This window comes from Chenopodium album, chromosome 14 (assembly GCF_948465745.1).
Source record: "Chenopodium album chromosome 14, dcCheAlbu1.1, whole genome shotgun sequence".
In the NCBI taxonomy this organism is placed as follows: domain Eukaryota; kingdom Viridiplantae; phylum Streptophyta; class Magnoliopsida; order Caryophyllales; family Amaranthaceae; genus Chenopodium; species Chenopodium album.
Window position 1 is genome coordinate 48,826,893 of NC_137847.1, and position 14,765 is coordinate 48,841,657.

Below are 14,765 nucleotides of genomic sequence, written 5' to 3' on the forward strand. Positions count from 1 at the left end.
GTACAACAATGTATTTTGATATAAAAAGTTACGTACATCATATAACTAATATATAAAGCTAAACTTTTAGCCAGGTAACGAGATTGCGACACTTGGCGTTTCAACTTTTCGTCAAGTGTCACGTCACGTTACATAGATTTAAATAGACTTCATAAGATAAAAAAAAGTAAGTTTAGAATTCTATTTGGATAGAATTTTAGGATAATATTGTTAATTTAGAGTTTTATTATCGATAAAATACCAATATTTCAGATGTAAAAATGGAATTATAAATTTATTCAAAAAAATTATTAGATCATAATTCTAACAAATTATCATATAAATTTATATTTTATATCATAATTTTTTTTTTTGTTGGAGCGAAGGAGTAGTTCAAACCGTAAAACATTCATTTATAATACATACTAATCGGTTAAAATTAAATACTTCACAATCTAATAGAATGGAGACTTGTCAATTAGGGTTGGGTCATGAGTCATTTCGGATTGGGTCACTTCAGGTTATGAGTCAAGAAATGTTCAACCGTTGCCCATAGTTTTGGGTTCGGGTCAATCCAACGTGCTTTGAAAATCTATTTTATTTAGTTTATTTTTTGCTAATTTTTTTTAATGTATTAAATCGAACATTACATGGCTACTAGATAACAAATCGTCAGAAAAGCACATTAATTCCTAACTAATTTTGTATCAATGATATATTTTAAATTTTGACATACAGATTATAAATTTATCTTACAATTCAATAAACAAACCGGCATCGCACGGACACAAAACTAGTAAATAATATAAAGGAAAACAGGGAAGACATTTGAACAATTACCAGCCTTATAAGTTATAACCAAACAACATTCATTATTTGACTCAAATCAGTTTAACATTTAAGGCCTCAGGGCCGTTAGGTCCTTCGTGGACATCGAACTTGACCTTCTGACCCTCGGCCATGTTTGCTTGGCTCACAGAGGCATGAACGAAGATTTCAGCACCACCATCGTCGGGGCCTATGAATCCAAAGCCCGCTTCATTACTGAACCACTTCACGGTCCCGGTAGCCATTGCAAAATTTCGTGGTGATCAATAGTTTTGAGTATAAGAATGGCGCGACGGTGATGTTATTGTTACCCTTGACCCTTCTTGTATAGTTGTATGTCGTAAGTAGTAAGGTTACGGGTTTTATATTAGTAGGTAAGGAAACTCCTCAAATACAATTCCTCCAATTCATTAACGTTATTATTCAAATATTGACTTGGTCACATTTTTTTTATATCATTATTATGTAATAATGTATATGTTGCTTGATTAATATCAATATATAATTTCCCATGTGTAATATTTATTAATTGATAATCAAAATTCAAAAGTATTAATGATTAACATTGTACATTAGCAATAATTACAGTATAATTTTTTTGAACGGGACGTATAATTATTAGTTGGTGTATAAGAAGAATTATATTTAAGCGCTCTCAATGATAAATTTGTTAGGAAAACAGAAGAAACCAGCAAGTTTCCTAACGTGAAAGAGTAGTGCAGAGGCACTAATTTATGCCGGCCCAGCAGTCCAGCACGAGATAAATATACCACGTAATGACTAACGGGTACCCCTTCATTCCTCAAAGATTATATTGTCACTTATTACCGAGTATATTTATATTCGTTTCAATGTTATTTTTCATGAGTAGATAATTGTTCGGTAATATTATCATTTAAGGTGTCTGAAATGTGTTGTCAAACATAACCTTAGTCTAACTATGTGACTATGTCCAGTTATGTCTTGTTAGCTACAAAAATATTAGATGTGCATGACTTTAATACTCCGTATTATTGTACACCAACGTACCCACAAGTTTTTGTTCAAGAAATTGTTGCATCATGTAATGAACAAAGAAAATGACATTTATTACATGCACAATTATGCTGGTTTCAAATCTTTATAGTAGATGTCTTTTGACTTCCATTCAATTAGTTATTTAGCTTTAGAAACTTGCAATTGCAATTTCTTTCCTTTCATAGGGAACTTTTAAAATATTGATCAGTTTACAATAAATACCTTAAGAACCAACAGCCATAAAAATAGCCTTCAAGAAGAACGACGGCCATATATTGGGTTCTTCATGAATAACAAGATATAAGCACAAATGGTCTTTGGATGAATTCAATATGAAGCAAAACCCGTGTGTACAATATTCACGTATTATTTTTGACCAAAGCTTAGGCTTTTTGGGTTGATTTCATCTAAGCGTATCAAGATTGCACTAGAAGAAGTCTCATCTTCAATCCATCTAATGGCTTCCCTCTGCAATAGCTTTGAAATCTGTCAAACAAAAGACAAAATATCACCTTATGCTTTAACTGCCTTCATTTCTCTAATGAAATGCAAATTCAAACCAAGTAGAACTAGCCATATACAAGAGCACTAAACTAAGAAATTTTGCGTAAAAAATAGGTGAACAAAAAGAAATAGTGTACTACAAAACAATGTCTTTCAAATGTATTGCATGCAAGAATGTATAAAAATCTCATCTCCTGAAAAGAGGAAAAATTGAATGGTAGCATACAAAAGTCCTATTCGCTATTTGAGTTGTCGGAAACTTGGAACATACTAATCAGCTTCCTTATTTACACTTGAGGTTCTTACCTACGGTTTATAATTGAAGATTGAAGAGATAAGTTCATTGATGTAAAAAAAAAAAAAAAAAAAAAAAAAAAAAAAAAAAAAAAAAAAACTTAGTTAAGGATCAACAAAATAAAGAACATGCTTTTTGTTGATATTGGATATTAACTTGTATTTTCTCCTTTTGAAGTGGTAATCTTCATTGTGTCTATTATCATACTTATCAACATAATACGCTACAAGGGACGCATTTAAAGTGGGATGATAAGATAACTACTTTTACACAAAGCATCCTTCAACAAAAATAATGAGAACTTTGATCAAGCAAAGAATTTGAGGCAGATCAACAGTAATCAGGAAATTCAGGACATACCAGTCGCTTGCGCTTTTCAGCATCTTGATCACCAGTTCCAATAATAATTTTCAGATCCCTAACCACTGAAACAAAAAACATGGCCAGTCAAGGTCATAGCCACAGCCTACATGTATAGGCACGACAAGAAAATAGGAAAAAAATGATGACATACTAGGAATTCCAGAGAGTGTACGAAGGTGAATTTTCACAAGACGTATTGCTTCTTTAGCATCGTGATCTTGCAAGTCAAGAGACATTTCTTCTCGCATCTTGCCATCCCCACTACCATCACTGGAAAAAAAAAAAGAAAAAAAAGGGTTACATAAAAGGGTCAAGGCACAACAAAATCCAACTATCTAACAAAATTCACCTGGTTTCAAAAATTTTTGAAGCAGATTCTTCGTCAGCTTCACGAGCCTTATTGTAAAAGAATTGTCCCTATATCCAGAAATAGATGCCATGAGAAAATAAAGTTATTCTGGAACAACCAAATTAAATGCCAGACAATAAACCAATTGCAGTGACAGCAATCACAACATGACCAAAAATAGACACATATAAGCATTTCAAACACTTGTGTAAAAATGAGGAAAGCAAAGAGTTTCAAGATAGAAGCAGTGAATATCAATCAGTTTAAGTGATTGTCTTTAACATTAACACTTATATATGCCTCGTTACTAAGTGTTTTTATTAGTTTTAACATACATAACAATAACTTTAAAGTTTCATGTTGATGGAAGTGTTGCCAATAAAGTGAAAAAATTCTTGTCGAATCCAAACCAATGAAATAGTATTGATAAAACGCTCAAGTGCATTAGTATTAATTACACAACTGTTGTTGTATATTTATAACATGTCACTGATAAGCTTAACCTGGAAGAAGAAAGAGTTCCAACCTTTTCCAGCAGTAATGTTGCCCGTCCACGATCACCCTTTGCAAACGCTTCTGTAGCCTGTCAGGAAAACATGATGAATTCTTGTCAGTGGCAACATTCAGCGACCATTAAGAGAAAAAAGGGTATTCATCATGGACAAGTAGACAAAATTTATCGAAGGTTTCATGGTTGGACAAAATTAAAAAAGAAAACTTACAGCTTCATAATACTGCTTCATTGTTCTCACGATGTTCTTTTACAGCTTAGCGAAGGATATAATAGCTACCCTCTTTGGCATCATCTACATAACAGAATATTATGATAAAATAAGAAAGCTCATCTAAGTCAGGTACAAAGCACACAAAATAAAAGCTTCTTAACATAGTTAGCAATACACTGAGATGCTAAATCTTCCATCAGATAGCAAAGCCAAGTCCAAATGAGGTACAACTCTGTTTACAATTTCTATAAACCACCACATAAAGCTAGAAAATACTCTCCCCGACTCTAATGATGGAGCATGTTTGGCTCTTTCCACTTTGTGATAAATCATGCACTGGAAGTGTTCATGAAGTTCCTTGGAGCATACTTCATTGGATCATCACTCTTGTGTGTTGTGTCCAGTGAGAGCACTGCGACCGCACATGAATACCACAATCCAAAGATATGCATGCATCTACACGCAGCAGAAACACATACGTCTATGCAGCAGGCAAGGACTAACCACAGAGGGGAAAAACAGCAAAATCAGGCCACACGTGTCATTGTTTGGTGTCTTATATGTGCACATGGAAAAATAAATCCTTCAATGATGCCATGTTACTTATTTAATTTTCTTTCTCTTTGTAATAAATACCTTAATCCTTATTAAAGCTTATTTAAAAGGGCTGTGGATTTATAATAAGGTGAATAAACATTCTTTTTAACCATTAGAGTCCAAATGATATAGTTTTTCTCTATTCTTTCAGTCAAATTTAACATGTATTCCTTTACACAGACAGTTTATTTGATGCAAGTTATAACCAAGAATTAGATTTTCATACAGAGTTAAGAATATGGAAAACACCTTTCACATTGTTAAAGTGAAGACTTGTGGCCTTAACCTCACAATCCTCAGCAACATCATTCAAAGGATCAGTCACAATTTCTCTGGTTGCCCAAGATCTTGTAGCATTTTTCAGAACAGGAGCACTCACAATCAAGTCTGCTTGCTCACAACTATCACTGGATATCCTTGATGGGATTAAATTGGTTCTCATGGTCCTACTCTCATTACTGCAGAGAACAACCAAAAGTGGTTACTAAAGCTCAAGAAAAACCCCCTCTTCTTCCCAAGGCAGAATTATTTCTCCAGAAACTAATTCATACTCTTAGCCTAGGATCATTTACTGCCCCAAATCAGATTCCTAGTGTTCAGGGAAAAAGATATAGGTGGGGCAACTTCATTCCTCCTCGTAGTATAAGGAGTGGGTCTGGGGAGAATTAGAAGTAGAAGTTACTGCAGACCTTTGCTTTTGCACTTGATTTTCAAATGAAAGACCCTTGGAGTTCGTCTGCAGATTAATTTCCTGTAGATTGTAAGTAAACAAAAAGCATAACAAATGACTAGTGAAACAAACATTAAATAGTCATGTTCATCTAAGCAGGAAATGTGAGTAGGCAATGGTAACTAAAAGAGATATGCTAAAAATATTAAGTTGTCACAGCTCCTCAAATATTGCTTATATTGGCTATATGTAGAATTTAATTTAATTATTTTCCTTGACAATCTGAAAGCAATACCATCTGACACCTCGTTTTAGAAGTTGGTAAGTTTGAAAATGGTCCAAGGTACTACGACTATCAGGTGTGCATTTAAGCTTATATATTTGGTGAGCAAGGCTTCAAAGTGCAGAGAAAGCCTAGTGAAAGCAACTATAAAAAAGAAAGCACGCATTTTTTACTTTCTCCATTTGCCTCTACTTTGAATGAAATGATACCTGATGTCACATCACAATAACACTATACATTTGTGTAATCTTTAACTTTCCATCCTACTAAAATAACTAATTGGTCGCCTTAATTCACTTAACAGTTAACCATCAGCTCTAACCTAGCAGTAAGCCAATTAGTGACTAGCAAATTATCAATACAGATATCAACTAGCCTAGGCTTGTCTCTACCACCTTCTGATGAGAATAGGGTCTGGAATGTGGCATGATTTCTAATGTCACAAAATAGCTATTCAACTTACTTGGTTTTTTGTAATTTAATTGCACCATCTTCTGGCTTATGAAGAGAGTCAGAGGACATTAAACACTTAACAAAAGCCCAGGGGAGATATCAAGCATGACAAAGAAAAAAAATACAGCATCTGGGGTCACGGGACACTCTTTATAACTTACAGAACCAGTGGACCATTCGAATATTATAGTTAAGAAAAGAAGATGATGTTCCATGAGGCTAAGATTGTGGACCTTAGACTTCCCAACAAAAATTTTATATCACTTGTTTGGGCAATAGATTTTTCAATCAAGAAATTAGCTCAAAATTATTTTCGTTTTCCTTGCCACTTCTACGAGTCCTGTCTATTCCTCATCATCTTACACTCCTTTCTCTTTACCCTTCTCCATAAAGGAAAATACCTTCCCTATATTTATTTCAAGTACAACTTTGATAACAATTTGTTAAAAGTATATGCTTCAAAACATGTGAATATTTGACAGAAAGACCATTACACTTGAATAACTGCTTTTGAAAGTCTTCCCTACATCTAGACAATAGCCTAAATAAGTGGAAAAACAATTTCAAATGATAAATTTACCTCGCATTGATTCCTTTTGTCAATATTTTCAGCCATAAGAGCTAGCAATGTCTCCATGCTCTGCATTTTTTAAGCAAACATAAGCATGTGTTATTATCTTTACAAAAATGTAAAAGTTAAGGACTTAAAATGCATATAATTTGGAACAATGGAACAGGCATTAAAGGGAAAAAAAAGGGCAGAAATAATCATATACTTCTGCCACAAAAGGCTTGAGATAAAAATAATATCGTAGATTAATTGATTAAATCTTTTTTGTGCTCCAATCAGGATTTTTTTTGTTCATTATTCGTTTAGGAAATTCATATAGAAGAAAATAAAATAGAAAATAAAACCTTCAAAAAAGAAAAATTAAAATATAGAATAGAAAATGGAGATATCAGCCCTTCCAGCCTTCTCTTGTAGAACAATTTTCATCAATGAGACATGAAATGCCTTTCTAAAATTTTGTAGTTCTGCAAGCACACCTGCTGCACTAGTCAACCAGATTGCCATCAAGGCAGCAACTTGAGAACCAATGTCCAATGCACTACTCATAAGCCTTTTTCCAACTGTTTGGATACCAGGTCAGAGAGCTGACAAATGAGAGAAGACAACAATAACATGCATTTATGTGTACATTTGATATACCCAATTGCCACATGTCATCTGAATTGTCACCATAAAACTTGACACGTATCCACAACAGAGATCCAATACTGTGTTTCCAAGTATCCAAGACCCACCCCCTTTTTTCAAGTCTATATATAGCAATTAAGGATCGTATATAAGGCAAGTTATGTGCAATGCCAATGTATCACACACAAAAAACAAATTTGATCCCCTTTCTCTCCAATTTCCACTAATCACAATCCAGCTAACTTAGGCATTTCAGGGAATTTCCTCTGTCTCACCCCTGAGGCCAGCAACTACTTATCTTGCAGAAACCTAGTCATCTAGTTAGCAATGGCATGACAGCACCTAGTCACTTTACTTAGCTACCCTTGTGATTGTCATACACCCAAAAAGAATATCTGTTATTAATCACCTTTGAAAATATGAGGTAATTATCTAAAAAAAATAGTTATTTGAATTAAGTTCTATGTATAAGGTAGTTTGACAAAACTTTCCTATTTTCAAAAATATTTATCCGTAAAAAAGTTAAATTGAACCTTTTTTCAGCTTTAATGCACATCTCTGCAGATAGTTCATAGAATTCACTTTTGTGGTTGGTAGACAACAATAAACTGGTGTTCTAACAGTTGATATACCATAGCTTCATCCTCAAGAACATAAAAAAATTCTTGACAGTCACACATAGAAAGCAAATAGGTCATTAAGACCATGGAGCGAAGGAAAATGGGAAATGGAAAATTAGTGCGCATCACAATGATAAATAGGATGGGAAAAAGAAGCATCAATAATTTGAGACATAATCATACCTTCTTCATGTCATATCCACAATGACCTGGCATTCATTCAAAGTTTAAAAATAATTAGTAGTTGCACATAAAAAATTGCTCAACTTATTTCTTAAGGTTAATGCACAAGAAGAGTCAAAAAATGCTATTACAGATCTTTTTATTTTTAATTAAAATAAATTTAAATCATGACATTAACAGATATCTAAAGTTCTAATCTATAAGACAATGTACCACAAGTAATCTATAGTGCTGCAATCACTTTTAATTTACTAAGGAAAGTTTTTAAGAATTGACAAAGATAGAAGTTGGCGGAATCCCACATTATAAAATGATCAATTGACTGTACTATGCTCGTAATCATGAATAGCACAAGGACATCCACGGGGTAAAATTTGGAAGCTAAAGTAAAGAAAGCAAAAGTGTTACCTAAGACTTCTCGAATAGCACTTCTTTCCAGTTGAGATCCATGTCCAAGCATTTCAAACAGAAAATTCTCAATGTCATCATTTGAACTGACATCACTTGCTGATGAGGATCTATCAGAAGAACTCAAATTAGCATCCCTTGAAAGCAAGGGTTCTTCAGAAGTATTGACAGGCACTGAGAAATCATTTGCCTCTAGTTTCAAAAGCTCTGTCCCATTGAGAGCTCCATTTGATCCGGCAATGCGCCAAACACAATTTTTCCCATTAGCATGTGAAACAGGAGCCACTGAAAGCATCTCTACTTTCACAGGCTTTGTTGCATTAGGACTTCTATTTGATCCAACAACGCGCCAAACATATTCTTTCCCAGAAAAACTAGAATTTGTACCCACCGAGGTAGGATTTCTTTTCAACTTTGATGCTTGAGAGCTGCTCCTATTAGCATCACGTGACTTGTCATAGTTATTATAATTAGGAGTTTCTGAAGAAATTTCACAATTGATCAATCCCTTTGATTCATGGGTTGCATCGGCAGATGGACCTGTCTGTATCCCACACAATATATCACCAACTAGGGTAGCGTCTCGGCCTGCCTTGCAAAAAGCAGAAGCAATCTCCTCGAGAGAAAATGCAGAACCAAAAGTATCAAGCAGACTCTTCAATGCCTTGTCTTCATTGTCCAGCTCCTTTGTAATTGTTGGATCCTCCATTCTGATGAGGCTTCAGAACCACAGAAAAAATGTTAGCATAGCACAATAACAAAATTTAAAGAAACATTTACGGAGTCCTCCTGTATTCACAGCCATTCTGTTAGATGTAATGCGCAATTTCATATCAATGGATCAGAAATGACACAGGAATCCATCTGAAAACTGTAGAATTGAGCAATTGATTGTCAACAAACAAGCTTACAAAACCAACAATGGCTTATTTTAACATCTCCTGAGGCACGGCATTACCACAACATATGCAAACTGAATATCGGACTCCTGAGGGCAGGGGCAAGCTACAAATATAGAATGCTGGAATAGCATACCTCCTAAGGTAAACAAGGCAAAGTTGGAGCAACACGTTTGTTAGCACTAAGTTACTAAAACCTGCCTTAGAAAATAATAAGAATTCCCCCACTATCATATGCCAGAATTAGAAAAAAGGTTTGATACGAGAGACACTACAAAAATAGGTAACTAAAGCCAACTAAGGTCTCAAGCAGTCCCATTACTAGTGAGTGTCATACCCCAAAACATCGAAAAAGGAAGCTCATAACATGACTGCAATGAGATATAAGGCCTCAATACAAGACCAATTGTTATATTTTCCATTTGGCTTGCTTCCTAATCCCTCCATTTTTTCCCTCTTCATCTTCATCATAAGTAATTTGTACGGAGAGCATCAATGATGCTCCTACATCGCTCAACGTCGTGTGGTTCATATGATTGCAAAGAATAGACCAAATCAAAAACCAGCATTGCCTGTACTCTATATATTCTCAACTACAGCTGATAATCCTTAAATTCTCCAATTAATTCCTCAATTCTTCAACTGTTGTAATCATCACAGCAAGTTCTATACTTGCAATTGTACAGTCCAAAAGTTATGCAATCAACAACAATGTATTATTATGATCTGACAGTAATACCATAATATTCTTTTATATATTTATGCAAACCAATCCACAAGTGGTAACACCCATTTACAGAAATATACAATGATACCAAAAAATGAATGCTAAAAATAGGATACCCATCAAATCTACAAGATTAAGACAGCTTTAAATTTACAGTATTTATTATAAAAAATCACTGAAAACCGATGATCATCAATTAAATATCACATTAATTACCACCAACTAACTTAATAAACTGAAAAGAAATTGCATGAATAATAAAGCAGAAGAATTAAAAGAAAAATGCTTACTTTCTTTGACTTCTGGAGACTTTCTTCAGAATTTAGGGCTTCGATCTTCAAACCAACAAATAAGAAGAAAAAAAAAATCCCACTAATAGTTACAAAATTCTAATCGCCCAGAAAATACTGTAACAATTTAGAAGGAAAAAGAAAAGATCTTTGAATTTGAAAAAAGCAGTTAAATTGTAATACCCACTTCAATATTCGTGATTTTGCATCTTTCTAAGCTTTCAAATTTCGTAGAACAGATAAAAATATCAAGGCACAACATTACTGCAGCCAGTAAGAGTTCTGCATTTGGTGTAATTTCCAAGCTATTATTTCATGCTTTTGGTATAATATGTACTTGGTAGACAATGAGTAAACAAACGGTTCATGGTTGTTGACTCCACATTGACCTATCAATTTCAATTTGGTCAAATGCCAACTCATTACAATAAAAATCGTGTTTGCTTAGTGTTAAATAAAGTGTATAGGTTTGCCTCAAAAAATAAAAAAAAAAATAAAATAAAATAAAAAAAAACAAACAAAAAAGTATATAGGCCCTAAAAAAAAAGTGTATAGAATCTCCCTTACTCTTATTATAAAATAAAATAAAAATGTTGAATTTTATCCTTTTGATGAAGAGCGAAAATTACCAACTCAATTCAAAGCATTAATTTCTACTAAAGTAACACTTCCTTGACTTAAGTGGTGGTTTTGTTCTTGGAACAAATATCACAATTAATATTTAATATGGATCATACATGAAAGATTGTTCTTGCAATTAAGTTTAGTCTAGTGACTCTAGTCTAATGCATACAGCTTAGGAAGTATTTGATAACATTATATCCAATATTTATTCCATTACCAATATGTCATAACAAATAAGATTAGAGCTAGTTTTGGTGAGGCAGAGTAAGAGTTGTATGAACTTTTCCTCCATATTAGTTGCTTAATTATTAGGCAATCAATCTAACCCTATTTAGGTCCTGTTTAGTTCACCTTTAAAAAAATAATATTCAATAAAATAATTTTATTTCAGTAAACATAATTTTATTTTAGTAAAACAAGTTCAGTTCAATAAAATTAATTTCAGTTCAGTAAAAATAATTTTAGTTCAGCAAAAATCAGTAACTATAAAAAAGAAATTTAATTGAGAATCAGTAAAAATAATTTCAATTCAACAAAATTAATTTCAGTTCAATAAAAATAATTTCAGTTTGATAAAAATGATTTAAGTTCTGCAAAAACAAAGTGAAGTGAATGGAACTTTAATCATGGACAAGGTGGTTTGGACTATGTCACTTTAAATTGAAAAACTTGATAGAAAATGCAAAAGGCATGAAGGATGGTTGTTGATGATAGGGCAATTGGGCACTGGAAGGAAGTAAAAGAAAGGTCACAACTCACAAAGGGAAATTATAACTAAGAAGGTTAAGTATTGGCGCATAGCTGCTATTTACATGTCAAGTAAATAGCAGCTATACGACAAAAGAATTCTGAATTTTTTTTTCCCAATGGTACAATATTTGTACCACTGTTACCTAAAATAGCTATAAATAGTACTACTAAAATAGCTTATACTCTAGTAGTACTTTAAAAATTCCACTGTAAGTATAATGGTACATTAAAAATACCACTGTAGCAATAAAAAAATCTCAAAAACTAAGTGAATTTACCAATTAACCCTCCTATATGCATCCTAAACATATAGGAGCTATGCGTTGGAAACAGTTAAGCAAATTAAAGAAGATGTGTTTTTTTTTTTTTTTTTTTTTGGCCAATCTAGAAGAAGAAGTTAAAACAAGAAGACAAGGCCAAATATAAGTATATAACCAACCATTATTTACAAAAATGTCATAGTCCTTCAAAAAATATTACAAATATTTCATAATATATAATGTATATGTAGTAAATCAATACATAGCATTGATTTATACTTCCTCATCCATTTATCTTTACCTATTATATTGCACATAAACCATGACAAGAAAAGAGAGCGCAATATCGTAAAGTGAATCCAATTGTGTGAGGTAATATCGTTGGAGGTAAAATACGGGAAAAAATCATACCTAAATTTGAAGCAAAATAAAAAATTATGAACTTATGTAAAAAGCATGATAAAGTACAAAAATGGGATAGGTAGATTTTACATTTTCCATCATTACTTTCCGAACAACAATGTCGAACTAGCTTAACCGCTTTTCCTAGTTTCTTGTAATGTTATTTTGCTCTTTTGTTATAAGAATAAGGTAGGATTTCAAATTCTACTCTTGAGCATTCCATCCCATAATTTATGAGAATAATAGGACATATAACCATCATTTGGTCTCAATAATTGCTTGGAACTCCTCCAAGTTTAGTCTTGTCATATTATGCTTGCAGAAAAAACAATTTTCCATAATTTTTTTTCTAATCACAAATTACACTATTTATGGCCTTAGCATCAACAAACCAATTAAAACAGGTTAAAGAACAAGGGGGGAAAAATTTACAAAGAACAACAATCACATTGAAGAAAGCAAAAGATTGCAGCTTACCTAAAAGTTTCTTGCAAAGCTTTAACAAGTTCATGCAAAGAAACAATTTGTCTAAAATGGATTTCATACTTTATAAATATTAACACCCCTAAAATCAATAATGTCAATGTGAAATTAAATAATACAGCACAATGGTAGGATTAAAAAGCTGTGCACACTTGGGATTTTTGTTCCTCATAAGCTCCCATTGGTTGCATTTTTCTTCGGCGCAGAATCTTAAAAACAATCACCTACCCTCTAATGAAGATGTATCAAAACCAGGATGGACATGGCCCTTGCCGGTCCCGCCAATCGCAGGCTTGCCAAACCCGAATCCTGAGATCCATAGAGGCCACCAATCCCACCACGGCGGTGGTGGAGGTGGAGGTATAGGAGTAGGTGGTAGGGCTGCTGAATGCAACTGCCACTGTAATTGTGATTGTGAAAAGACTCAGTGTAAGAGTAATGCAGGCGTAGGTGGCGGGCCTGTAGTATGCCTGCCCATGACCTGTGATGGTATGAACGGGTGCAAAGTTGGTGGTGGAATAAGCAATGAAGGTGCTAGCAGTTTTCAAATCCCGCATTTTACAGTAGCAGGAGTCGGCTCAAATGGACAAAGTACGTCCCCTGTAGACATAAATGTTACAGATGCAGGGCGTCACTGATGACTAATGATCATCATGTATCCAAGAAACACACAATAAAGGGTAGGATTTTGGCTTGTAAGGTTGAATCATGTAGGAAGGCATTGGTTGAATGGATTTGTTACGCGGTTTGTATAATGGCTGTGTTCATGTATAGGCATATAGAACTGCTAATTAATTAAGATACTGAGTATCAACGATCAAAAATTCAAGATATAGAAGTTCAAATATGGTACTCTACCTAACAATGCAAATTGGTGTGGTTTTCTCACAGCTGTTTTTACTAAATTAGATAATATAATCAGTGTGTTATGAGCTTATGAGATTAAAGCATAGTATTAATGGAATTTTGATAAGATAGATTTAAAAACTAAGTGAACAACTCATCAAATCTTACACTTATAAACCACAGAAATTACTAGAAAAGGACTTGGATTAATCTTTAAAGTCCAATATGAAATCCAAGATTTAAATCATTGTATGTCTGAAATAATATCTTGGTCTTTAATAAAAATGTTACATAATGGAAGTACACAAGATTTTCTGAATTGAAATAAGTTGCACGGACAAAAACAGCATGATCAACAAGAAGATACTTGATGCTTTCCTACCACCATGCCACTAGCATGAATCCGGATTTTAAGGACAAACTGTAAAACATGTACATTTACGTACAGATATGTTCAGCCTCTGAGCTATGAGCCTACTGCTACAACTATTTAAGGCCTTAATCCATAGCAGAACTATTAACTGAAAATGGCACCCTCAAAATGGGCTTCACTTTCTCTGTTGGTTTTAATACTCACCTCATCCCTTTCCCTTTACTCTGCTGCAAGACTGTTACAAGAGGATACCGATAGGTCAAATGGTAAAGATACATTTACTGAAAAGATATTAGAAACAGGACATGGTTTCAGAAAAGGCTTTGGCTACGGCAATGGGGGAGGTGGAGGAGGAGGAAGTGGTTACTTGGGAATGCACATCTTCAACCCCGCCATCCCTGGTTTTGGTGCACGTTTCCCAGGCTTTCATGTTCCCATTATTTCTTTTGGTAGAGGAGGAGGTCAAGGTTGGGGCAATGGTGGTTTGCCTGTATATGGTCAGGGTTGGGGTAGTGGTGGTTTTGGAGGAAGTGGAAGCGGTCTGGGTTGGGGTAGTGGTGGTTTTGGAGGAAGTGGAATTGGTCAAGGTTGGGGAAGTGGAGGTGGAGGAGCTGGTCAAGGTTGGGGTAGTGGTGGTTT

The 14,765-nt window shown here is 34.0% G+C and overlaps 1 pseudogene across 1 annotated transcript; it reads right to left on the minus strand.

Moving 5' to 3' along the window:
- Positions 1-1,935: 1,935 nt before the first annotated feature.
- LOC145579420 (putative nuclear RNA export factor SDE5) lies at positions 1,936-10,990 on the minus strand (annotated as a pseudogene). The gene is made up of 12 exons (XR_014099143.1): positions 10,389-10,990; positions 8,473-9,191; positions 8,065-8,090; positions 6,644-6,703; positions 5,347-5,408; positions 4,907-5,115; positions 4,058-4,141; positions 3,862-3,918; positions 3,336-3,403; positions 3,138-3,256; positions 2,984-3,048; positions 1,936-2,310 (listed from the first exon to the last, which is right to left on the minus strand). The product of XR_014099143.1 is annotated as a putative nuclear RNA export factor SDE5 (transcript).
- Positions 10,991-14,765: the final 3,775 nt, after the last annotated feature.